The 25,440-nt window shown below is 35.9% G+C and overlaps 1 pseudogene; it reads right to left on the bottom strand.

Moving 5' to 3' along the window:
• LOC113305055 overlaps positions 1 to 25,440 on the bottom strand; it is a 45,581-nt pseudogene that overhangs the window by 19,905 nt on the left and 236 nt on the right.

Raw genomic sequence — 25,440 nt, 5'->3', positions numbered from 1 at the left:
CTATTTAGAGTTTACTATTTATTTGGTCAATGGTGGAATCCTAGTCTTGGTAATTTTCTCTATAATTGAATTATTTTATTTATTTTCCTTTTTAAATTAAATCTAAAAAAAATTGTTTTCTTCACAAGTCTGAAAAGACCCAGTTTTACCACTACTACTACAATCACTTTTGAAATACCATTAAGTTATTAAAATGTGTGATCATTTAACGTTTTGTTCATACTAGAGATATTAAACTGTTGATTTGAGGCAACTCTTTCGAAGGTGAACTTGAGCTTCTCTTTAGCATTGGAAATTTGGCACTCGTTTAGTATTACTTCTCTGATGTAGTCAGAGCTTCATTATTGTTCTTTTACAATTTGAATAGTTTTTGTTCTAATTTTAGTTCAATGGGAATATGGGATGGGTGACCATGCTACACGGTTAATCAGTTATAATCTATGGAAGGATGATCACGGTGAACTGGATCTCGATTAATTTTCACTCTGATTTATGATTTTGACATCCTTTACTCTCAGTGGATATCAGATTACCAGGCGCTTGTGTAAAATTGAAATTTTTTGATATGAGCTTTCTGCATATGGTTCGGATTAATAAAGATGTTTGAAATATGACAAGACATTCATATTAGAGTGCTCAACCAAGACCACAAGACGAAAAAAATGTCAAAAAGATGTTTGAAATGGAACCATGTTTAAGATAAAACCTTGGGTTAGCAACATGATCTTAACGTTCTTTAATTTACTTATATCATATACTTTCAAAGACTGGTGTTAGTTGGAACTTTATGAGAAGTTAGTTGTAGAGCATGGATATCTAACTAACTACTTGGATATAGTTTTCTTGTAGTAAAATCACATGCTCTTCATAAGAGGATTGAACAACTTCTCCTTAGCATGTGTTATATGTTGTGAACCATCCTAATGGAAAATTTGTTTTTCCCTGAGAATGAAGTAGATGGCACTGGCTTTTTTGACATGAGCACAACTAGCGTGGTTGTTCTTAATCAAAGTGTAACTGATGGATTTGTAGAAACTGCTCCTTTCCTTGCAAGGATACTGCCATTTTGTATTCATAAAACATTTCAGATTTAATGAGTAATTCCAATCATAAAATTATGTATTTATCTGCATAAGGACACAGTGGTACACCCATGAGTTGTAATTTCTATGAACCTGGTTTAGGTTATGCTAGTTAACCATTCGGTTCATGTATCCGACCCTTTAATTCTTCACGTAAGAAATTTTTTATGTCATTGTGGAAACAGAGGAATGGATGGCAGTATGAGTGTTTGCATTTTAAATCTTCTATGTTTTTCCTTGTTTTGGTTGTACTAAGATCTCTGTTTTCTTGTTGCATGTTCTCAAATTATAGGATTGGTTGTTGGCACATTTGCAACTACCAAAAGACTAGATGGAGGCTTGTACAATGTTGGAAGATCTGCACTGGAATACCAGTTCGAGTACATTTTATCTCACACCTATCTGATGTACTGTGGTTCTTGCCTGTGGATACATGTTTATTGTTCTATGGCCTTTTTCTACCTTGGTTTGCTTTGTTGCACTATGTTAAGCGCATGGATTTTATAGCAGATGCAATACCATCTGTTGTTGGACAATTTGTCAGCGCAATGAGCCATGGTTAATGTTGCTTGGATTATAGTCTGGTTTCTGTAATCTTACTGGTTGCTTCTTAAAATAAGGTGTTGTGTTGTGACAACTTAGAGAATAAAACGAGTGCCCAATCATTATACTCATACTTGTTAATTGTGGCAAACTCAGTAGCATCACTTGAGAAATTTTTGTCGACCCCTCGATCTGTATCAAACATGCCTCCAATGTTTACTTTGGACAGTATGATGATTTGCGCATTTTACAAACGTATCTGCTACGCGATTACCCTTCAAAAACATCTAATAGCTTGGACAGTATGATAATTGAAGCATTGAAAAATTTGCAATTTCTCCGCCGGAAGAAGCCATATACCAAGGTTTAAGTGCGTACAATTGGAGTTGTACCATTACTTTCTCAGTCAATAACTTACAAGGACACGAAAGTGAAGTGCGAGGTTCATGTTTACTTATATGTTCTTCTTATTCTTATAGATCTTCACTCTTTAAAACATAAATATATATAACTTGGTAATATACCAGTTACTTATTTAGTAATGGGAAGTTAGGCATTAGTTTACATATCAATATTTCTCCAGTTATGGTCTATGATGAATTGCGTAGCCATATATCTCTCTTTCACCATGTAGAAAACCGGTGTCAATTCCCCGGTGGAAATGCATTCGTTTTATACCTCTTAGAATCAAAGTGTCTAATTACCATATAATATGGACACGTAAACAAACTAAAGTGGCTAGATAAATTTCCTTTCCGTCACGGGTTAATAAGTGTGTTTATTGCCATCCTGCAAATTGGACACATACATAGATGCTTAATGTGGCCATACCAGCATCTATGGCTACAGTTGTTGAGTTTAGGCTTAAACCCATGACCAAATGGTGCATTATGGCTACAAGGTAACATAAAACGTGGTTGTAGTTCCACCTATGACCAGCAGCCACGCAAATAACCCAAAACGTGGCTAGGCTGTAAACCAAAAAATGTGGCCTATGTGAAGGTTTGTACTAACTTAATTTCTATAAGTCAGTTATCTGATTCTGGCTATTATATTCACTTTACTCCAACTTCGTGTTATGTGCTGGATCCACAGTCGAAGAAGCTGATTGGGATAGGCCATATAAAAGAGGGGGTGTATGTTTTGAAGGAGCTTCATCTACTTGATACAGCAGCATCTTCCGTTGATTTATCCTCTTTTCATTTGAATTCTAATTCAAGTTTTTTTTTTTCTGATGGCATAATCGTTTAGGACATATTTCTGGTTCTCGTCTTAAATATTTAGCATCAATTGGTCATCTCGGAAAACTAAAATATCACAACATTTCTGATTATAGTGGTTGTAAGCTTGCAAAATTTTCTTCCTTACCTTTCAATAAAAGCACTTCCGTCTCTATTGCTGTCTTTGATTTAGTCCATTCTGATGTTTGGGGACCTATATACATTCCTACAAAAGGTGGCTCTAGATATTATGTTTGTTTTATTGATGATTACTCGCTATTATTGGATTTTTCTTATGAAGCAACGACATGAATTCTCTGGTGATTACCAGTCCTTTCGTAACATGATAAATACTCAATTTTCTTCCGTCATAATTTGTTTTCGTTGTGATTTAGCTGGTGAATACAAAAAGAATGAGTTTCTTGCACTTCTTTCCTCTGATGGGACGGTATATCAAACATCTTGTACTGATACACCGGAACAGAATGGAGTGGTTGAACGTAAACATAGGCACCTTTTAGAAACTGCTCGCTCTCTCTTATTATGTTCTCATGTCCCTTCTTCATTTTGGGAAGAAGTCGTTCTGACGGAAAATTATGTCATTAATCGTATACCAACTATCCTTACCGATGGTATTTCTCCTTTCAAACGTTTGTATTGCAAAACACCTAATTATTCATCTCTAAAAGTCTTTGGTTGTGTCTGCTTTGTTCTAAAACCTCGTCGTGAAATGACTTCCAAATTAGCATCTAAATCTGCTCTTTGTGTATTTCTTGGATATGGTGATAGTCAAAAAGGTTATCGTTTTTATGACCCTAGTACTCAAAAATTGTATGTCTCTCGTCATGTAGTATTCCTCGAGCATATTCCATCCTTTTTCATTCCATCTAATCCGCATAAAGTTAAAGAATCCGATCTTTTGCATATTGGTCCTTTTGGTGACATAGAAAATCCTACTTCTGATTTATCGTTAAATATTCCTTCCTCTACTTTTTCTACCGATGCTTGCAGGAACGAACAATTTTCGGAAGATAACACCCATTCCCCTTCTTTTTCTACGGCTGTGTCCTCGTCGTCTTCCGAGATTGGTGATCATGTCCCTTCTCGTTATCCTTCACGACAACGTAATCCTCCAAATAGGTTTGGTTATTCTCATAGTGATTTTGGTATTTCATGTTATTCCACTCAATTCTCTTGCTTTCTCGCTTCTATTCATTCTTTACATGAACCTACCTTCTATAATGAGGCTGTTTGTGACCCACTGTGGCAGCAAGCTGTGGATGAAGAACTTTCCACATTATTCAAACACAGGAACATGGAATTGGTTCCTCTCCCACCAGGAAAACATGCAGTAGGCTCTAGATGGGTATACAAGATCAAGACCAAGTCAGACGGCTCTGTTGAGCGCTACAAAGCTCGCCTTGTAGCGAAAGGTTTCACCCAAGAATATGGAATTGACTATGATGAGACTTTTGCTCCCGTGGAAAAAATGACTTCCGTTCGTGCTATTATTGTAATGGCATCTATACGAAAATGGAAATTATCTCAAATGGATGTGAAAAATGCTTTTCTAAATGGGGATCTTTCCGAAGAAGTTTATATGGTTCCTCCTGGTGTTTCACACAAACAAGGAGAAGTTTGTAGACTCTGAAAAGCTTTATATGGACTCAAACAAGCACCCCGAGCATGGTTCGAAAAATTCTCTAGTGTTGTCGCTACTCTTGGTTTTCAATCTAGTGCGTATGATTCGGCGTTATTTGTTCGTAATAGTTCCGCTCGTCGTATACTGTTATTGCTTTATGTTGACAATATGATAATTACAGGGGATGATTTTGTAGGAATTGAACAGCTCAAACAACAATTATGTTATCAATTTGAAATGAAGGATTTGGGACCCTTACGTTATTTTTTGGGCATCGAGGTTGCTAGTTCTTCAAAAGGTTACCTATTTTCTCAGTCCAAATATGTGGCAGATATTCTTAAAAAGGCTCGTATATCAGATACAAGAATTGTTGAAACTCCTATAGAAACCAATGCCCTCTACACATGTTCAGATGGTATGCATTTAGCTGATCCCACATTGTACCATACTATTGTTGGCAGTCTTGTTTATCTCACTATTACCAGGCCCGATATTGCATATGTTGTTCATATAGTCAGTCAATTTGTTTCTTCTCCTACTACAGTGCACTGGGCAGCAATGATGCGTATATTGAGGTGCCTTAGAGGAACTCAGTACCAGAGTTTATTGTTTCCTTCTTCTTGTTCGTCGAATGTCTCTCTTAGAGGTTTCTCCGATGCTGGATGGGCTGGTGATCATGGTGATCGAAAATATACTACCGGTTATTATGTCTTCCTTGGTGATTCTATTATTTCTTGGAGGAGTAAGAAACAATCTATTCCTTCTCGTTCATCAATGGAAGCTGAATATCGTGCTATGACAGACACTACTGCGGAAGTTATTTGGCTACGTTGGTTAGTTGGAGATATAGGTGTTGTTATATCAAGTCCAACACCAATAAACTGTGATAACACATCTTCCATATACATTGCTCGTAACTCTGTATTTCACGAACGTACCAAGCACATTGAAGTTGATTGCCATTTCATTCGACACTATTTTTTGCACGGTAAAATTTCTCTTCCATACGTGCTTTCCACCATGCAGGTTGCAGACTTCTTCACAAAATCACATTTCGTTGCGCGCTTTCGTTTTCTAGTTGACAAACTCTCGGTGATTAATGCTTTATCATCATGAGTTTGAAAGGAGGTGTTAGCGAATATTATGCTCCAGCATATATCCTCATCATGGCATATTATTCTCCAGCATATATACTCATGAAGCCGTATTATTCTCCAGCATATATACTCATGAAGGCATATTATATGTTTCCTTATTAGCTTGTATTCTAGGCCTTTCTATTCTATATTTTTGGTAATCGATGTATATATAAACCATTGTAATCATTTCTCATAATTATGCAATTCAATCTTTCTCTCGCACAAAATTATCAATCTCTGTCGCAGAAGACATGAAAATTTGAGCAAAATCATCACGTCCAGAATTGTCTACGATTAGTGTTCCTACTCCGCCCGCCTTGGGAATAACAGAATCAGCGGGATCACCCATAGGTGCTGTTTCGCATAACACAATCTTTCCTTTCACATTCTTTGGGTTCATTGTTCCCTCCATGCACATTCTATAAGTACAAAAATATAACGTCATTATTGTAGTCCTAACTTGAAGTTAAACATTGAAATGAGGAAACAAGCGTTAGGATACTTCTTCAATCAGACCATGCATGCATTACCTATATTCCCTTGGAAGATAGTCCGAGGAGTCAAACCCAGCATCCATTCCACTGATTAACGGATAAAGCTTTTGCTTTGGACTAAAGGTGTTAATTCCATTTCCCTGTAATTCCCATATCCAAGTGATTTCATGAACCTTCAATATCAGAAAGGATTTGCACTAAAGACTCATACTTACAGAAAGGATTTTCCCATTGCCCAACATAACTTCGCTTCTGTATTGCCTATTGATGCCACTAGCAACAACAGTTAAAATCCAAGGCGCATGGTTAACAACTTTACCGAGAGACGGTCCTTGGTTACCAGCTGAAGCAACAGTTAAGATTCCCTTTTTTCATTGCATGAAATGATCCAATGGCTATTGGATCTTTAACATAACTTTCAGTACGACCAGCACCGTTAATAGATACTGAAATTACGTCGACACCGTCTTCAATAGTTGCATCAAAAGTAGCTAACATGTCCATGTCTTCACAACCAGTAGTCGCCCAACATACTTTATACATTGCAACTCTTGCTGATGGCACTACTCCTCTAGTTGTTCCTTTTCCTATTCCGCTGAGACTTGCATCGTGAACTACGTTCCCTAATATCGTTGATGATGTGTGAGTACCATGCCGTTTCACGTCAGCTGGTGATAGCACGTCTGCTGGATCGTTAGTTCCGTCTATTTTGAAGTATCTCGCTCCTACTAGTTTACTTCAAAATGCGAAACAAAGGGGATTGAATCCAGATATGAAATGGAAATGCTGGCTGGGAGTTGTTTATGAGAAACAGTTTAAAGCTTACTTGTTGCAGCTAGTGAAGTTGACAAAAGGACCGCAATTTCCTTTCCAGTTAGCAGGTGGAGGACCAAATCCATCGTCATTGAAGCTCTCAGATTCCGGGCTTATACCTGTGTCTATTACACCCACAACTAGATTTATCTCCAACTTCAAATTCCTTTTAACATTCTGAGGAAATCCCAAGAAGTCCCATGATTTTGTCGTATGAAGTTTTCTGTATTTGTTATGTATTACATGGTATTAAATTTATCAGTCTCTTGAAAAATTTGTTCACGTATATATTTCCAATCACCGGCACCAATCACTGTTAATATATGGCAAGGAAGAGAACATCAATCACTACCATTACTCAATGATCTAAACATGGAAAGAAGATAAGTACATGCAATCTAAACATGGAAAGAATATTAGTATCTGCAAGAATAATATGTGATTGATGTCATGCAAAGAAGAATATGGAAAGAAGTTCAATACATGCAGAGAAGAATATGTGATTGAGAAATTGTTGTAATTAGTTTTAATTCCTTTGATATATTTATAGTATTAGGATCTTCACTCATGCAATGTAATTGCAATCAGTATATATACAAAATGATAATATAAATCTCTACACAGTTGTGAGAGAAATCAAAACCCATATTCCTTTATGGTATCAGAGCTAGGTCTGATTTTTTTCTGCTTCTTTATCATCATGGCTGGAGAAGACGATCCTCCCCCTTTTGCATCTGTAGTTGCTGAGAAAGATACTGCACTTTCTCCAACTAGTCCGTACTACTTCCACCCTTCGGATAATCCTACATCCATCATCTACACTCCTCTATTCACCAGTGATAACTTATGCACATGGGGAAGAGGCATGTTCAAGGCACTCAGTGCAAAAGGGAAGACATGGTATATTGATGGAACTATCAAAAATCCAACTAATGCATCAGATCTTTCTCACTGGACGAGATGTGATGACTTAGTAGGTAGCTGGATATCCAATTTTGTTGATCCAGAAATTCTCTCAAGCACTCAGAACTTCCCATCGGCTCATGAACAATGGTTAGAAATCAAATCTCGATTATCTCATCATAATGCTTCCAAATTATATGCTTTGAAACAGTCCATTGCTCTGCTGAAACAAGACAATCTTAGTGTTGCTATGTATTATACCCGTCTCAAATCACTCTGGGATCAGTTAGATGCCTTTAGACCAATTGAACCTTGCATATGCGGAGCAGGTAAGAACTATCTGAGTCATCACAGTCAGGATCGTTCTATGGAATTTTTGCAGGGTTTACATGAAATATTTTCTGCCCTGCATAGTCAAATACTAATCATGGAACCCATGCCATCCCCTGCCAATATTTATAATCATATCAGGAAAGAAGAAGAACAACATGGCATACAATCTTCTTTCATCCCATCTGTTGATTCTGCAGCTTTGAGTGTTGCACGTAATGATCCACGTCATTCTAGGGTTCCTTCAAACAACGACACCAACAAAAGAGCTCGCCCTTTCTGTGACCATTGCAATAGGCATGGTCATACCAGGCAGACTTGCTAGAAGCTAAATGGGTACCCAAAAGACTTGCCAAAGTCCAGAAATTTGGAATCCAACACCGTTGCTGATGTTCACCAACCTGTTATTGTCGCTCCTGCTATTACTGCTGCTCAGTATGCACGGATTCTAACCCTGATCGAACCTGATCATGAGAACAACGACATAGCACCCTATCTGAACTTTGCAGGTGTTACTCTTTCCTGTTCTACAGATGTTTGGATAGTTGATAGTGGAGCAACTCAGCATATATGCTCATCTTTATATTCTTTTTCTTCTCATTCCGTGGTCACCAAACCACTCACCGTTCAACTACCAGATGGTTCACATACATCTTTAACTCATGTTGTCACAGTCGATTTATCACCATCTATTAAACTGCTTGATGTATTTCATATTCCAAGCTTCAAATTCAACTTAATATATGTTAGTAAGTTGACAAGCACAACAAATTGCTGCATCAAATTCTCACACGAGTCTTGTATATTTCAGGACCGTCGAATAGCCAAGGAGATTGGATGGAGTAGGAAGATTGCCGGACTTTACCACTTCTATTTTCAACCTTTTGCTTTATCTTCAGTTGCAAATAAGCCAGTTGATACTTGGCACTGCCGTCTCGGCCATCCCGGTGTGGATTGTTTTAAATTTTTATCTCCCAATTTCCCTTTTATCCGTTCAAATGCTAGTCACGTCTGTGATATATGCCCCAGGGCTAAACAAACTCGTTTAAAGTTTAATAATAGTACTTCTTTATCTCAACATCCATTTCAATTGATTCATGCTGATATATGGGGACCTTTTTCAACCCCATCTATTTCTGGTGCTAAGTATTTCCTTACACTTGTGGATGACTATTCAAGATGCACTTGGGTATTTTTAATGCAAGTAAAATCAGAAACTTTAAAATTTCTCAAATACTTCTTTCATTTTGTTATTAAACAGTTTGGTCGCAAAATATCTATCATTTCTTCTGGTGTTGAGTCAACCATCATTCCTCAATTACAGACTTTCCGGTCTGATAATGGATCCGAGTTCAAATCAAATGAACTTCAGTCTTGGTTTCACCAACACGGTGTTCTCCATCAAACTAGTTGTGTATAAACTCCACAACAAAATGGCTTTGTTGAACGCAAGCATCGGCATTTATTAAACGTGGCTAGAGCTTTACGATTTCAGTCGAATCTTCCTCTCCGTTTACGGGGTGTATGCATACTAGCTGCTACTATATCATCAATAAATTGCCAACACCTGTTTTATCTCATAAAACTCCACATGATGCTACTTCTTAAACCACCAGATTACTCATCCCTGCGAGTATTTGGTTGTCTCTGTTTTGCGAGAAATACTAGGATTTTGATCAACGTGCCAAGCCAGGTATTTTTATTGGTTATCCTTATGGTCAGAAAGGATACTCAATTTATGATATTGAGTCAAAATCTATTTGTACTTCCAGAGATGTTATCTTCCATGCAAAATTTTTTCCTTTTCATGATTCTAAACATACTTCAGTTCCATCGAAATCTGTCCCTGTCAATGAATACACAGACTTTGATTCCATATTTTCTACGCCATCGGTTTCATCTGAAACTTCTCAGTCTCGTTATGTTGATTCCCATCATATATCTTCATTTGTTCTTGACATGACTACTGCCACAGATGCTGATACACAACATATATCATCATCCTCGCTGGACATAACTCAGCCACGGTGTGTTGATTCACAACATATCTCATAATCTTCTCCTCCCTTGGTTCCGCCAGTTCACTGTGGTCCACCGGGTTTTATATTACCTACAAAATCTCCCCCAACCACTGCTATTCCTGTGGTTCAATATCCTGCACCTCCTCTCTGCATCCTAATATTTCTTCCATTCCGGAAACGTCAGAAATATCTTCAGTTCCGGTTGATATTCCATTGTCTGAGTCTTTTAATCCTAATGACTCTCGTCCATATCGTACAAGAAATCCACCACTCTACTTGCAGGATTATTATTGTTCAGCTACAACCTGCAAAACAACTTCCGCTTATCCTCTTACTGATTATCTCTCATTCGATAAATTCACGCCTTCCCATCAGGCGTTCTTGGCTTCTGTAGTTCTCACGGAAGAACCCAAAACCTTCTCTCAAGCAAACAAATACCCTAAATGGAGAGCAGCTATGGCAAAAGAAATTTTGGCTTTAGAAGCTAACAACACTTGGATCATGGTTGACCTACCACCGGGTAAAACGATAATTGGATGCAAATGGGTTTTCAAAATCAAATTTAACTCTGATGGTTCTATTGAACGTTATAAAGCTCGTCTTGTCGCTAAGGGTTATACTCAACAGGAAGGTATTGACTATTCTGATACTTTTGCACCTGTAGATAAACTTGTCACTGTTCGCGTTTTGTTGTCTATTGCAGCCATTAAGGGTTGGTCTTTACATCAGATGGACGTCAATAATGCGTTTCTTCAAGGTGATCTGGATGAAGAAATCTACATGAGAATTCCCTCTGGTTTAACTCGTAAAGGTGAGTCTCAAGTTCTTAAGCTAAATAAATATCTATACGGCCTTAAACAGGCTTCTCGTCAATGGTTTGCAAAATTATCCTCAATTTTATTAACTGAAGGTTTCAAGAAATCTCTATGTGACAATTCTCTTTTCACATATCATCGAGGTTCAACCTCTATTTTTGTCCTTGTTTATGTCGATGACATAATTATCACTGATACATACGACTTTTTTATTCACTCACTCAAATTGCGTCTTGCCTCTCATTTCTCTATTAAGGACCTAGGTCGCTTGCAATATTTCTTAGGGATTGAGGTCTCTCGTTCTCCTAAAGGAATTTTTATATGTCAAAGAAAATATGTCTTAGACATCCTGAAAGACTCTGGTCTCATAGGGGCTCGTATCTCATCTTTTCCGATGGATAATAATCTTAAGCTACTTCCTACTGATGGTAACGACTTAGATGATCCAAGTTCTTTTAGGCGTTTAATTGGCCGCTTATTATATCTCACAGTCACACGTCCAGATATAACATATGCAGTGAATTATTTAAGTCAGTTCATGCAACATCCTCGCACTGCTCATCTGGACGCTGCTCATCGTGTCTTACGATATCTCAAGGGAACTATTGGCCATGGAATTTTTCTGCCTTCTAGTAGTTCTCTTTCTTTACAAGGCTACACCGACTCAGATTGGGCTGGGTTCCCTATGACTCGGCGTTCCACTACTGGCTACTTAGTTACAATTGGTAATAGTCCTGTTTCATGGAAATCTAAGAAACAACACACCGTAGCACGCTCATCTGCTGAGGCCGAATATCGTGCCTTAGCCAATCTCACGGAAGAAATTCAATGGCTATGGTATCTACTCAAGGATATGAATGTTTTCTGTCCTTTGCCTATTCCTGTTCATTGCGACATTCAGGCAACCATCCATATTGCTCAGAATCCTGTTTTTCATAAGCGTACTAAACATATAGAGATCGACTGCTACTTTGTTCGTGAAAAGTTGCTTAATGGTTTAATTCTTCCGATACATCTTCCATCTGTTAATCAACATGCGGACATCTTTACCAAACCACTTGAAGCTCTGCAATTTCGGCGTCTAGTTAGCAAGCTAAAACATATAATAAAACTTCATGCATGTATATATATATTATAAGCCAGCTAAAACAAAGAAAAATAATCGAAAACGAAATGTAGTACTTAGACAAAATATTCACATACTTTCTAGTTGTTTAGCTTCATTTGGTGATAACTTTGCAGCAAATCCATTAAAGTGGTTTACATAACTATGTGCTATTGAATCCTTTGCAGCAACCGCGCTGTTTTATGATGTCCATAGTCCATAAAAGGAAAAGCAACCAAGTTAGTAAATTTATGTAACTGAACCAAGTTAGTAAATTTATGTAACTGCATGCATGACCTCATGCACTATAACTTGGGAGATAAAAGTTCCAGGCACCTTCCAACAATATTTGATAGAATATTGACATGTGAATCCAAAATGGATTCCTTAACAAAGGAATTCGTGAGCACTGAATCACCCATGTACACAATTTAAATTTTCTGCAAATTTTTTAAAAGAATTCCATTAGTATTAGTGCAATTTGAAATTTCCCCTACACTTTAGTTTCCTCGTACAGAAATCTTAGAGCATGTTTGGTACAGTTTTCAAAAATAGTTTTTCACTATTTTAAACACATACTATTTTTTCCTTGTTTTCATTTTCTAAAAATTGTTTGGTAAACTGTTTTTGAAAACAAGAAAAATCAACTAAATCCGATCAAATGTAAAGATTCGTCTAAGAGATAGTGATATTAGCCATGACTCACTTGCAATCATTCCCCTGATATCTTACTTTGTTCTGAAAAGAAAAGAAAAAACAGAAAACACAGAAAATAATAATTTGTTGTTTTCATTTTTTTATTTTCAAAAACAGAAAACAGATAGAAAACATTTTCTGAAAATGTCCCTACCAAACGCGTTTCCTCCTGTATTATGTTTTCTCTGTTTTTTAAAAACAGGAAACTGTTTTTAAAAACTATACCAAACAGGACCTTAGACTTTGAATGATAATTTAAGAACAATACCTTTTCTTGGTCATCATCTGCATTTACAAAACCAAAGCATTTACACAATATCTGAAGAGTTATCAAAACCGTGCAAAAAAGATGACATTAACTACACCGTCTTCGGCGATGATGATTATCTTTAGACGATAACATGTTTACTAAATCATGTAATACTCAACAGATACCCAAAAAAAAGAAGAAGAAAAAAACCCCTTCTTTGCCTCTCTAAATGTAGTAGTAGAGTAGTGAGCCAAGTTGTTGAAGAATGAATGACTAAAGAATTTCCAAACTAATATTTCGTAGCATTATAAAACCGAATGAAAAGCCAATGCCTTGTTCATTTCCCTCCACTCAACCTCTCTCTTTCTCTGTGTTTCTGTCTTTCCTGAATTGAAATGTCAATGCGGAGACTTCCGGAAGAAATTGAGGTAGATACTTTCCAGTTAATTCAATATTAGCATGTAGATGTGTGTGCAAGCCCTTGTGTAGTTTACTCTCTAAACCTAATTCTATCAAGAATCACCTTAATCGATCAATTCAAAGTAGCAATAATAATAACCCTAGAATCATGTTTGATCAATCGCAGTATGATCAAGGGAGGAACCCTTTGATTAACTCCGTAGATCCATTTGGAAATAGGAAAATTAAAGCCATTGTAACACTGGGTTCTTGTAATGGTTTGATTTTCTTAGGTATTTCTAGTGGTGACATAGAAATTGGTGTGAAAAATTTATTTGTATTTGGAACCCATCGACTGCTTAATATATGAATATTGAAGTGCGACTATCTGAATTTCTGACTGATTCAAAGTAGTATGTTGGTTGTTAGATATGGGTTCGGTTATGATAGCAACATCGATGATTACAGGATAATGAGAATTGGTTCTTCAAGAAAATTCGAGTTTATAAGTTATGATCCAAGTGTTGGAACACTGTTCAGTGCACAAACAGTTGCATGTTTGCTGATCAAGGCTTCCCGGGGAACCTCTAAAGTTATAGGTTGTTTCAATATTAACATCCAAGAAACTATGTCACCTCTATAAAATTGGGAACTGGATAGAGAAGTTATGGGTTGGGAGACTGCCTTTCTGTAGTGTTTTCTGTCATAGCTTAGGTGTTTGAACAAATATATGGGTGATGCAAGGTTATGGAGTAAGGGAATCTTGGATTAAAGTATTTACCACATCCAACTAGCGATGACCAGAGATCCGTCTCTCATGTCAATATGGTGTTTTGAAATTGGTAACATACTAGTTTATGCTCTCGAACAATTGATCTTATGGGATCAAAATGATTGAGGAACTACGTAAAGGCTCTGTGCAGGTATCCAGAGAGGTATGTGGAGAGCCTGGTTGCAAATAAATCGGGTACTTATGTGCAGAAATGTTTGCAAATGGAAATAAGAAGAAACCTACTCGAAGAGATTGAGGTAAAACTTTCATAATCAATTATTGGTAGCTGTAGGGAATACTAGTGGGTGGGTAACTGTATGCTGCCCGTTGAGGGTGTCCAACACTATTGAACAAGAGGTAGGCGTTGTCATCACTTGAAGTCTAGCACTCCATCACTTGTGTCCACTTTATGCTTGTGCTGTGTCTACAATATACCTCAAAATAGGATACTGTAGATCTTAGATGAACATATTTAGGTATATAAAAATGATGTTAACCGTTTTCGTTTGAAGTTTCATATAGAGCAGTCTATATGGTCTATATATTCTGACTGCATAAAGACAAAGTATCATGCAGAACTAGCCTGAGTTAGGAGGACGTGCTCTTTGTGCAATACTCCAAAATTGTCTGAGCTAGATGAAATTTTCTAAGTACACATCTGCTAATGTGATTCTTATAGCATCTTTATCGTTACATGTGCCCAAATAACTGAAACTAGCAAGTCTGTAACGGGACTTCCAAGGAGGAAAAGTGATTTCTGATCTTGGCACAATGTAATGTTTGTACTTTGTAGGTTGCCATGTTGCATGCCATTGTCTCGATTGGTATGGATTTGTATCTCAGTGATGTATATCGTTTTTCTTTCTTCTGTTTATTGCTTCTCCTTGTAATCTGGTACACTGTCTTAAGGCATGTTAACAATTGGCGTCTGCATTATGTGGTCCGCTAATGTGATCAGAGTATCTACAAAACTAATGCAAAATAATAGAGTCAGAATTATCATTATTGCATTTAGGAATCAATTTGGTGCAGTAGAGAAAGTTATGCTGTAAAATCATTTGAAAACTTGCTGTGAGATAGTAAATTTGCAGTTGAAATTGGATTTGCATCATCCTAACCTATCTGTCCGTCCGTCTTTCTTCAATCTTCATTTACTTTTTTTTGTCTTGTTTCTCCTAATTGAGATTGACAGACTTGTTAAACAATTTTACAGATGAACATCCGAGATCTCATCACTAATGACATTTTTTGATATTCTCGTGTCCGACTCCACAATAACTCCTCTAACATATGTTCTAATAAACTAGCTACTACACAGTCTGTACGAGAAGGAGGGGACTAGATAAGGGGCAACCAAGACTGACATGTGAATCAACCATGTCAGTCTGATTACCGATATCAGTGGGTGCCCGACACTTTACTTTCGGTCTCAAACGCCGGCAAGGGCAATGGGCGGTAAGGCTAGCCGTATTCTACACCACAGAACGATTCCATAATGTTTTAGCAGGTGGAGGACCAAATCCTTGGTCATTGAAGCTCTCGGATTCCGGGCTTATACCTGTGTCTATTACACTCACAACTAAATTGCTCTCCAACTTCAAATTCCTTTTAACATTCACAGGAAACCCCAAGAGATCCCATGATTTTCTTGTATGAAGTTTTCTATATTCATTAGGAAACACAGAAATAACACCTTGGCCAACCTACACTAGAGATGAATTTGCCTCGAGTTTCTCCAACATGCCATAGGATATACATAGCGGTTCAGATAACACTTTTTCTTTGATATGTAGTTCTCTTTTCTCACTTTTGGTTACAGCTTTGCAGGGCAGACAATGATGGTATTAAATGTGGGCCTGCACTGGGCTTAAATGTTAGGTAAATCCTCACAAATCCGATCTCACTAGGGTGAGCATGGTCCCGTATGGGCCGATTTTCACCTCATCCGCATCCGATTTCATTATAGATTTTAAATTTATCATCGGTATCCAATCCATCATCCAATGGATATACAAATTGACGGGTTGGATGCAAATAATCCAATGATTTTCTTTTATAATTAAATTTTAACTTTATGATAAAAAAAACATATTAAGACAACAAAAATGATTTCACCAATTCAAACCTGTGTAAAATAATAATACTTAGGTCACCTCAGAATGAAGTCAAAACATGCTAATATGCTAAGATGTAAACATATCTGCAAGCTGGTTCACATGCCTCCCAAAAAAGCCCAATTTATAAGCTAATAGGAATGGATGTTCAATGGATTTCAAAATTCCTTAATCCATTGGATTTCAAAAATCCCACCCACATTTAACCCATCAACGAATAGTTCAGGCACCCACCTTGAAAAATAAGGTTGGTCTAGAACAAATGCCCACCCCCAAAATCAAGGAACAAAAATCTATGTAAAGGTAAGAACAGGCAGCTGCCCCCAGGATACATATAAGCTTAGAGAATAACTTTTCAACGAAGATAAGTATATATGATCATTATCACCATTCAAAGATGATGAACAAAACAAGTGTGAAAAAAAGTCGGGGTATAACAACCATACCCAATAATTCGTTTGACAATCTGTATGGACTGACTCCAATATAATTTTGAGAGCATCAGCTTATAATGCGAGCTCAACCAAGAAATATATCAAAGAGTTATATCTCAATTTCACAATACAATCTGCAATCGAACAAATACGAATCTGTGAGCCTGATTGATATGAGAAATAACTTGGACGGTACCAAAGACCAATGCCCAAGTGTCAATCAATTCCTATCCAACAATCAAGGTCGCATTTTTACTAATTGATCGAACTACGCACAACCTGTGATAATTCAATTATATAAAAAAATATAATGCGGAAAAGAAATAACACAGACACCGGATATTTTGTTAACGAGGAAACTTCAAATGCAGAAAAACCCCGGACCTAGTCCACATTCGAACACCATACTGTATTAAGCCGCTACAGACACTATCCTACTACAAGTTAACTTCAGAATGGAATGTAGTTGATCCCTAACCAAGTCTCACACCTATTAAGGTACATTCGTGTTCCTTACGCCTCTTGAACCACGCCGTATTATGTGCACTTGATTCCCTTAGCTGATCTCACCTACAACTAAGAGTTGTTACAACCCAAATTCGAAGACTTATAAACAAATATGTCTCCTACAGATAAGTTTATTCTGATAGATAAATCTGTCTCCTACAAATGTACCTATGAAGTTTTTGTTCCGACTTTTGATAAATCAAGGTGAACATGAACCGATTGATAATCCAGTCTTATAACCCCGAAGAGCAGCCTAGAAATATCAATCACCTCACAATAACTTAACTATATGGTAGTAGAAGAATTTATTGCGGAATTATAACATGAGACGAAGAGTTTTGTGATTATTTTTTTTATCTTACCTATCAGAGATAAATCTCGAGCGAATCTTAGAGAAGATAGTACTCAATACGGTAGAACAAGTAAGATCAGAATACACAACTAATGAGTAAATAGTTGGATCTGGTTTCACGAATCCCAAATGAAGTCTTCAAGTCATTAACCTATAATGGTTTTGAAAAAACCTAGGTTAAAGGAGAATCGACTCTAGTCGCAACTAGGACACAAGAAAGTTCCGGGATTATATTTTCCGGTTGCTATAGTTCTCCCTTATATAGTCTTTCAAATCAGGGTGTGCTTTAAATCAAAGCTAAGATAGATTAGTAAAGCATTCAATATTTATCGTTAGATGAAATCCTGATTTAATATTCAAGCTAAATCTTCTTAAGACCAAAGCAATATCTCTCCACCGTTAGATGGTCTTAGCTTGTTACAGACAAATGAAATGTAACTTCATTCAGATACGGGTAACCATACCTAAACGTGTATATTGAATTGAATCAATAATAGTGAACCGAAGTTATCCATATGAACACTTTTGTCCTAACCACATTCATCTAACATATCTTTATCAACTTATGATGATCAATAAATCATAGAGTTGTTCTATTGTTCACTATCTCGTAGGGATATATATGAACCAATTGAATCAAAATCGGATTGATTCGTAGGAATCAATCATGAACACGATTTGCAAAGATTGCATTCCTTAACTAATAAATGTATTTGTTCATGAGTATGAAAAACATACTTAACCGATTTTAGAACTTTAACCACTAAGTTTGCAAACAGGTACGCAAACTATAGTTTCCGGACTTTGGTCTTGTCCAGCAGTTTGCAAACGGGTATGCAAACAGCCAGCCTGGACCTAACTCAGGTAGAACAGTTCGCATACTAGTATGCAAACAAGGTTCTCGGACTTTAACAGTTAAAACCGTTAGCATACTAGGTATGTAAACAAGGTTCCCGGACCCGAATCATATCAGAACAGTTTGCATACTTGGCACGCATACTGTGTTGTGTTCAAGGTAGTCAATATCGCGTATCGTTCTCGTATCGGCCGGGTCAGACACACCTATACAAAAGATAATATCGGTTTTTATCGGTGATACATCATTTAATATGGAATTTCAAATAATTATAAATCCATAATAAAAAATAATAATAATCATACACATATCTCAAATTTCCAAAATACAAGGTGGTTTATTAGCCAACGTTGTGATTGTTATCCCATTATGCCAGTAAATATTTTTTATTATCCTTCATATTTATCTTTTATATTTCTTTATCTTGCAACCGAAATATGGTTTCCATCTTATATCCTACCATATAGTAATTGATTTTATATTATAAATATATTAGGGCTTTTTACCTTCTCGAATTGACATTGTACTTGTATGAAAATACTAGATGCATGTTGATGAAAAATTTATTCACAAAACCGATATTATCGGTGTACAAGTAAAATCGATATATCGGTCTGTACCAGCCTGTACAACCGATAATATCATTCCGTATTTGTATCGCCGATATTTTCGACATTATATAGGTATTTTCCGATATCTGATAAAAACCTGTAATATCGACATGTACAACCGATATTGAATACCTTGGTTGTGTTCAGACAAAGGTTTATCGTTCTAAACTCCCATTTCAATTATTTAAACATCCATAGAATACGACAATAACTGTATCACACAAACTATTAGCTTAAAGTAATTTTCAAGTGATCGAATGATCAATACAAAACTTTCCGAGTCGACATTAAATGATTATATCACACAAATTATGTAAGATGTTTCGAGGCAATTTCCACATGATCATCTTTTGACTTAATATTTAGTTTTCAACAAATATATTGTTTCCAACTAAACTTGTCAAGAATATGATGAACGTAGGTAAAGCAAAAAGCTTCCAACACATATTTCGAGAAATTGATAAGCGAGATAAACTCGGCTTGAAATATCAAATGTGTATAATATAAAAGTATATATAGCTATACGACTTAGTCTCATTAGGAGATATAATAGAATAGACTTCTGAGTGATAGATAAGTTTTAGTCTCCACACACATTTTGTTGATGAAGTTCCTCCAAGATCTCCTCAGTAGATCTTCGCCTTCAATCGATGAACGCCGTGAAGTCTAAAGTTCAACTATACATTCTATCCTAATTCGATAAATAACTATAAGTAGACTAGAAATCAAACTATAGTTTTGATCAACTAAATTTGACAAACAAGCTTGAGATAGCAATGCTTGCGAGTTCGACCGAGTAGTGGTCTAACAAAGTGTATTACGGAAACAAAACATACCATATGTATTATGAAGAAATAACTTTCTAGATATTGCAATGATTTTGATTTGTTTCGGAAAACATAACTTTCTAGATCCTCTTCTAATACGCAACCTGTTAACCGTTGAATGTGTATTCCATTAAGGGATTTACCTACTCCTAATTTTCCCAGAATATATCAAGTACAACGAAGAGTGGCCTTTTGGGTCATATACACTTTTTTGTGACGAAGAATACCTAATAACGGAGTAGTTGGTGCAACCACATATTTCATACATGTGAAGCACCAAAGAATGTATGACGTCGTCGTCCACCGGTTGGGTGGGATGGGCTCGAGTTAGGGTGTGGGTCAACCAAGACTTATTTTTGGACAAAATACTTTTGATATTTTTTCAAATAAATTCTTATCTTAAACTGGGGGAGCCGACAGAGAATAATTTTCTTTCCGTTTTTATTTTTATGTTGACATGATGTAAAATTGATTTCCCAGATATGTTTCATTGTTTTGGAAAAAAACATGTATTCATTCGCATTTACTTCTTCCCTTATCCTGATTTTATTCTCTCGTAGTTCACATTAAATGCACATTATATTCATGACCTTCTCTTTTCTTCCCTATATAAACCACTTGATTTCTCCTTTCCAGAATATGTCCAGAAGATGCTACTATTTCCTCTTCTTTTCGTATTTTCTCTCTTTATGTGGTTTTTCTTTTTGTGATTTTTTGTTGAGTTCGTTGAGTTAACAAGTGTTGTAGCGCTTACGCTAATTGTATCATGAAGTTTTATCCCAGGCATAACTTCATTGTGGGGGTATTAGCATCACTCGTTTTTGAGGCGTATCGGTGAAATATTGTGTTAAATACAACATGATGGTCAGGTGATTCTGTCCTCAGTATGTTGTTGCAATCCAGAGATTATTTCAATTTTCTGAAATTTTATCTAAAACTATTATTTCAGTATTTTTATTGTTGCAGAACCAACAATCTTAACACTATAGTCTTCTTTTATAATAATGAGAAAGAATAATATTGACAAGCCTATAAAATTCGATTAGAAAGACTTTAAAAGATGACAGTCAAGGATGTCGTTGAGCGTGGGCCATCTTGGAAACGTCCTAGGGATCAAATATCGTAGGACCCCTAAATCATAAATTTGTTTATATATAGTTGAAAAAGCGTGGGTCTAACAAGCACACCCAATATTTCGCTTAGCAATCTGTATGAACAAAGTCCAATGAACAGTCAGACTCAATCAATGGAAATATATCCAAGTGTTGTTTCTCAATTTCTCAATTCAGTCTGCAATCAAACAAATAGGAATTTGCGAGCCCCATTGAATATAAGAAATAACTTGGAGGTATCAAAAACCAATATACAAGTGTCAATCAATTCGATCAACAACCAAAGACTGGATTCACAATTGATTGAACTTATACACAACCTGTGATATTCAATTGTATAGACAAATATAATACGAAAAATAAATAACACATACACCAGAAATTTTGTTAACCAGGAAACAACAAATGCATAAAACCCCAAGGCTTAGTTTAGATTTGAACATTACACTGTATTAAGCCGCCAAAGACACTAGGCTACTCCAAGTTAACTTCGAACTGGAATGTAGTTGATCCCTAACCAATCTCACACAGATCAAGGTACAGTCACGTTCCTTACGCCTCTGAATCCAGCAGGATTCTGCGCACTTTATCCCTTAGCTGATCTCACCCACAACTAAGAGTTGTTACGACCCGAAGTCGAAGACTTGATAAACCAATCTGTCTCACACAGAAAAGTATATTGAATAGATAAATATGTGTCCCATAGAAATACCTAAGATTTTTTGTTCCGTCTTTTGATAAATCAAGGTGAACAGGAACCAATTGATATATCGGTCTTACATTCCTGAAGATTATCCTAATAATATCAATCACCTCACAATATTCTTAATTGGTAGGAAACAAGATATTGTGGAATCATAAACGATGAGACGAAGATGTTTGTGATTACTTTTTATCTTGCCTATCGAAGATGAAATCTCGAGAAAATCTTAGAGAAAATAGTACTCAATCACGATATAAAACAACAAGATCAGAATACACAACTACAGAGAAAATAAATGGGTCTGGCTTCACAATCCCAATGAAGTCTTCAAGTTGTTAACTTATATGGTTTTGGAAATAACCTAAGGTTAAAGGAGAATCGTCTCTAGTCGCAATTAGTATCACACAAGAGGTGTGAGGATTAGGTTTCCCAGTTGCTAGATTTATCCCTTATATAGTCTTCAAATCAGGGTTTGCAATTAATAATACCTTGGTAACGAAGCATTCAGTATTCACTGTTAGATGAAAACCTGATTAGACTCAAGCTAATATCTTTCAACCGTTATATCGAACTTAGCTTGTTACACACAAATGAAAAGTGACTACATTTAGATATGAGTAAACGTACCTAAACATGTACACCTTGTTGGCTCAACAATAGTTAACCGAAGTTAGCCATATGAACACTTTCATATCAACTTTATTCATCTTAAGCATAACTAGTTCAAATGACTCAAATGAAACTACTTCTATAGTTTTTCAATTGTTTATATTCCCATAGAAGTGTACAAGACACAATTGAAGCAAAATCGATTTTGATTCACACGAATCAAGTCATGAACATTATAGCCACGGTTTGCAAAAGATTTCATTCTTTATTATATAAATGTATTAGTTCATGAACAAACCGATTTTAGAACATAACTTACTCAAGTATGTAAATAGGTACGCATATTTAAGTGGGCGGCCTAAGTTTGGGTTAGCCAGTGTGCGAACGGGTTTCGCATACCTCCAAACTCAGTTGAATCCTGGAACTTGAAACTCACGCCAGTTAGCATACCGGTATGCATACTAAGTTCCCGTACTTTCACTAAACCAACCAGTACGCATACGATTATGCATACCATGGTTCCCGGACTTGGAATAACTTGCAACAGTTAGCATACAAGTACACATACTATGGTATATCTAATCATGGTTATTTGTTTGAAACTCCCATTTCAATCGTCGAAACATTCTTAGAAGACGACAATAGCTGTCTCACACAAACTATTAGCTTCGAAGAAATTGTCACACAAACTATTAGCTTCGAAGAAATTTTCAAATGATCGAATGATCAATACGAAACATTCCGAGTCTACATCAAATGATTATCTCACACAAATCATGTAAGCTATTACAAGGCGATTTTCACATGATCATCTTTTGACTTTCGTCAAGAATATAAGATGAACTTGGTTAAAGCGAAAGCTTAATTACCAATACATATTTCGAGAAATATGTAAGCGAGTTAAACTCAGCTTGAAATATCAAATGTGTATTATCGAAGTCTATATAGCTATACTATTTTTGTGTCAAATAGGAGATAGAGTAGATAGACTTTTGAGGGATAGATGAGTTCAAGGATCCACATACCTTTTGTTGATGAAGTTCCACAAGCTCCCCTTAGTAGTTATTCGTCTTCAATCGATGAACGCCGTTAAGTATAATGCTCAACTATACTTTCTATCCTAATATGATACTTAGCTATAGGTAGACTAGAAATCAAGACTTATATTTTTGGTAATTAAAATTGACAACAAGTTTGAGATAGAAACGCTTTCGAGTTCGACCGAGCAGTGCTCTAACAATAGTTATATATGATACCTTCAAAAATAATAAATTCTGAGCTTATTGTCACTAGTCAAATAAGGTCCAAAGTTTTGTGCAATAAGACCCACTGAATTAATTGTGTGTATAATTATTAATGTATTAAATGGGTTTCTTTTTATTCTTTTTTTACTTGGTTCCCCTACTTTATTACAAGTTTAGGGTTTTTTTCCAACATCTAATTTAAAAAGAAAAGGAAGATTAAATGATGAAATCAAAAATAAATTTTGTATCTTGTTTCTCTTTCGAAAATTTTGACTTCGTAATTTATATCTAGATGTTTGTAAAGAGTACTCATTATATATAATGCAAAGGGTCTGGATCCATAAGCAAATTGGGAAATAATTGAAGTTGATCAAAGTTTATCTTCGACAATGTCACATAAAATTTACCTTGAACGATGTCATAGAAAAAGTTGAATAGACTTGTAATATTAATCATTGAGGTTGTTAGTAAATAAAATTAATTACAATATCACAATAGATGACTTTGCGCCGGAAAGAGAAGGAAGATCAATTTTCATTTGATAAGTAATTTTTTATTATTTTAGTCTATCTTCTCTAACAAATTTTATTGTTTGAGAGTATTATATAAAATCACAAGAAAATTTATTATTCTTGTATAGGCTCTCATTTCTATAACTTCGCTTAGAGCCCCGCAATATTTTGCTATGGCTTTGCAGTCAAAGATTGTCTTTCGTGATCTATCATTTGTTGTATTCATATGTTCTGAAATCTTTTAATGAGCTTTTGGATGAAGATGGTCGTGAAGATGAGTTGAAAGAATGAAGAGGGAAAAATATATGGCTAAAAACTATATTACAATATTTAGATTTCATGGAAGCTAAGCTGAGAGAGAAAACCATGTTCGATGAAGACGAGATTGATACTAGAGCTGAGAGGTTCGCTGGAAATATAGATGAGACTGAAACTATGAAAAGAAGAGCCACAAACCCAAAGAAGATAAAGTATCACCACATCCTTCTGGCTGACTTGTTCAAAGATGTGAAGAAAATGCGAGTTGACCGGTAGAACCTATGTACATATGCAGTGAGTAACTGGTGGTGAGATGTTTTGTAGTGGGAGTCCTCTTTTTGGTTTATCTTTTGATAATATCCTCGGTGCTCTGGGTTCAGTTCCTTTTTTTGGTTAGTCTATCATAAATGAAGTCTAGGTCCTTTATTGTTGGTTTAGATAAAAAAAGATTGCATGACCAATTTTTTTGAACCTTGGTTTTTTTGGAGGACTATGGTTTCATTTTACTTAAGATTTTTTGAATGATTAGTAGGTTAAATTAACAAATTGGTTTTTTATGAATGAAGAATTAATGAAAGAGTAAAGAAGAAGAACATGGAAAAAAGACAATTTTTTTTTCCAGATTGATAAATATGAATTGAATGATTGGAATTGAAAGAAATGAAATCCGTTTTATATAAATGTTAGTGTTTTATTTTCTAATCAATGTTCTACTTTTATATAAATTATATACCGTAAATTTTAATGTTTTATTTTATTACCTATTAGTTGGAAGCCCAACAAACTAAGCTCCAACAACGTACTATTACATTATTATTATATTAATTGAACAGGTCGCCATACTAGCCTGCCAGCGAGTCTTATGGGTGACCTAACAAAAAGAGCCAAAGCGGATAGGGGCTGGGATTGTATCACAAGGAGGACAAGCTAATTCTACCTTCCATGTCAATTCCTGAAACATTATGCTATTAAGAGCTCGAACCTGGGACCTCCTAGAATGCATAAAACTTTCGAAAACGGAGATTACCAGCCAGCTGAGCTAGGTGGCCGTTCTTGATTAAACAAATGAAATCCGGA

This window comes from Papaver somniferum, chromosome 8, assembly GCF_003573695.1.
Source record: "Papaver somniferum cultivar HN1 chromosome 8, ASM357369v1, whole genome shotgun sequence".
Taxonomy (NCBI): Eukaryota; Viridiplantae; Streptophyta; class Magnoliopsida; order Ranunculales; family Papaveraceae; genus Papaver; species Papaver somniferum.
This window is presented reverse-complemented; position numbering and strand designations above follow the sequence as displayed.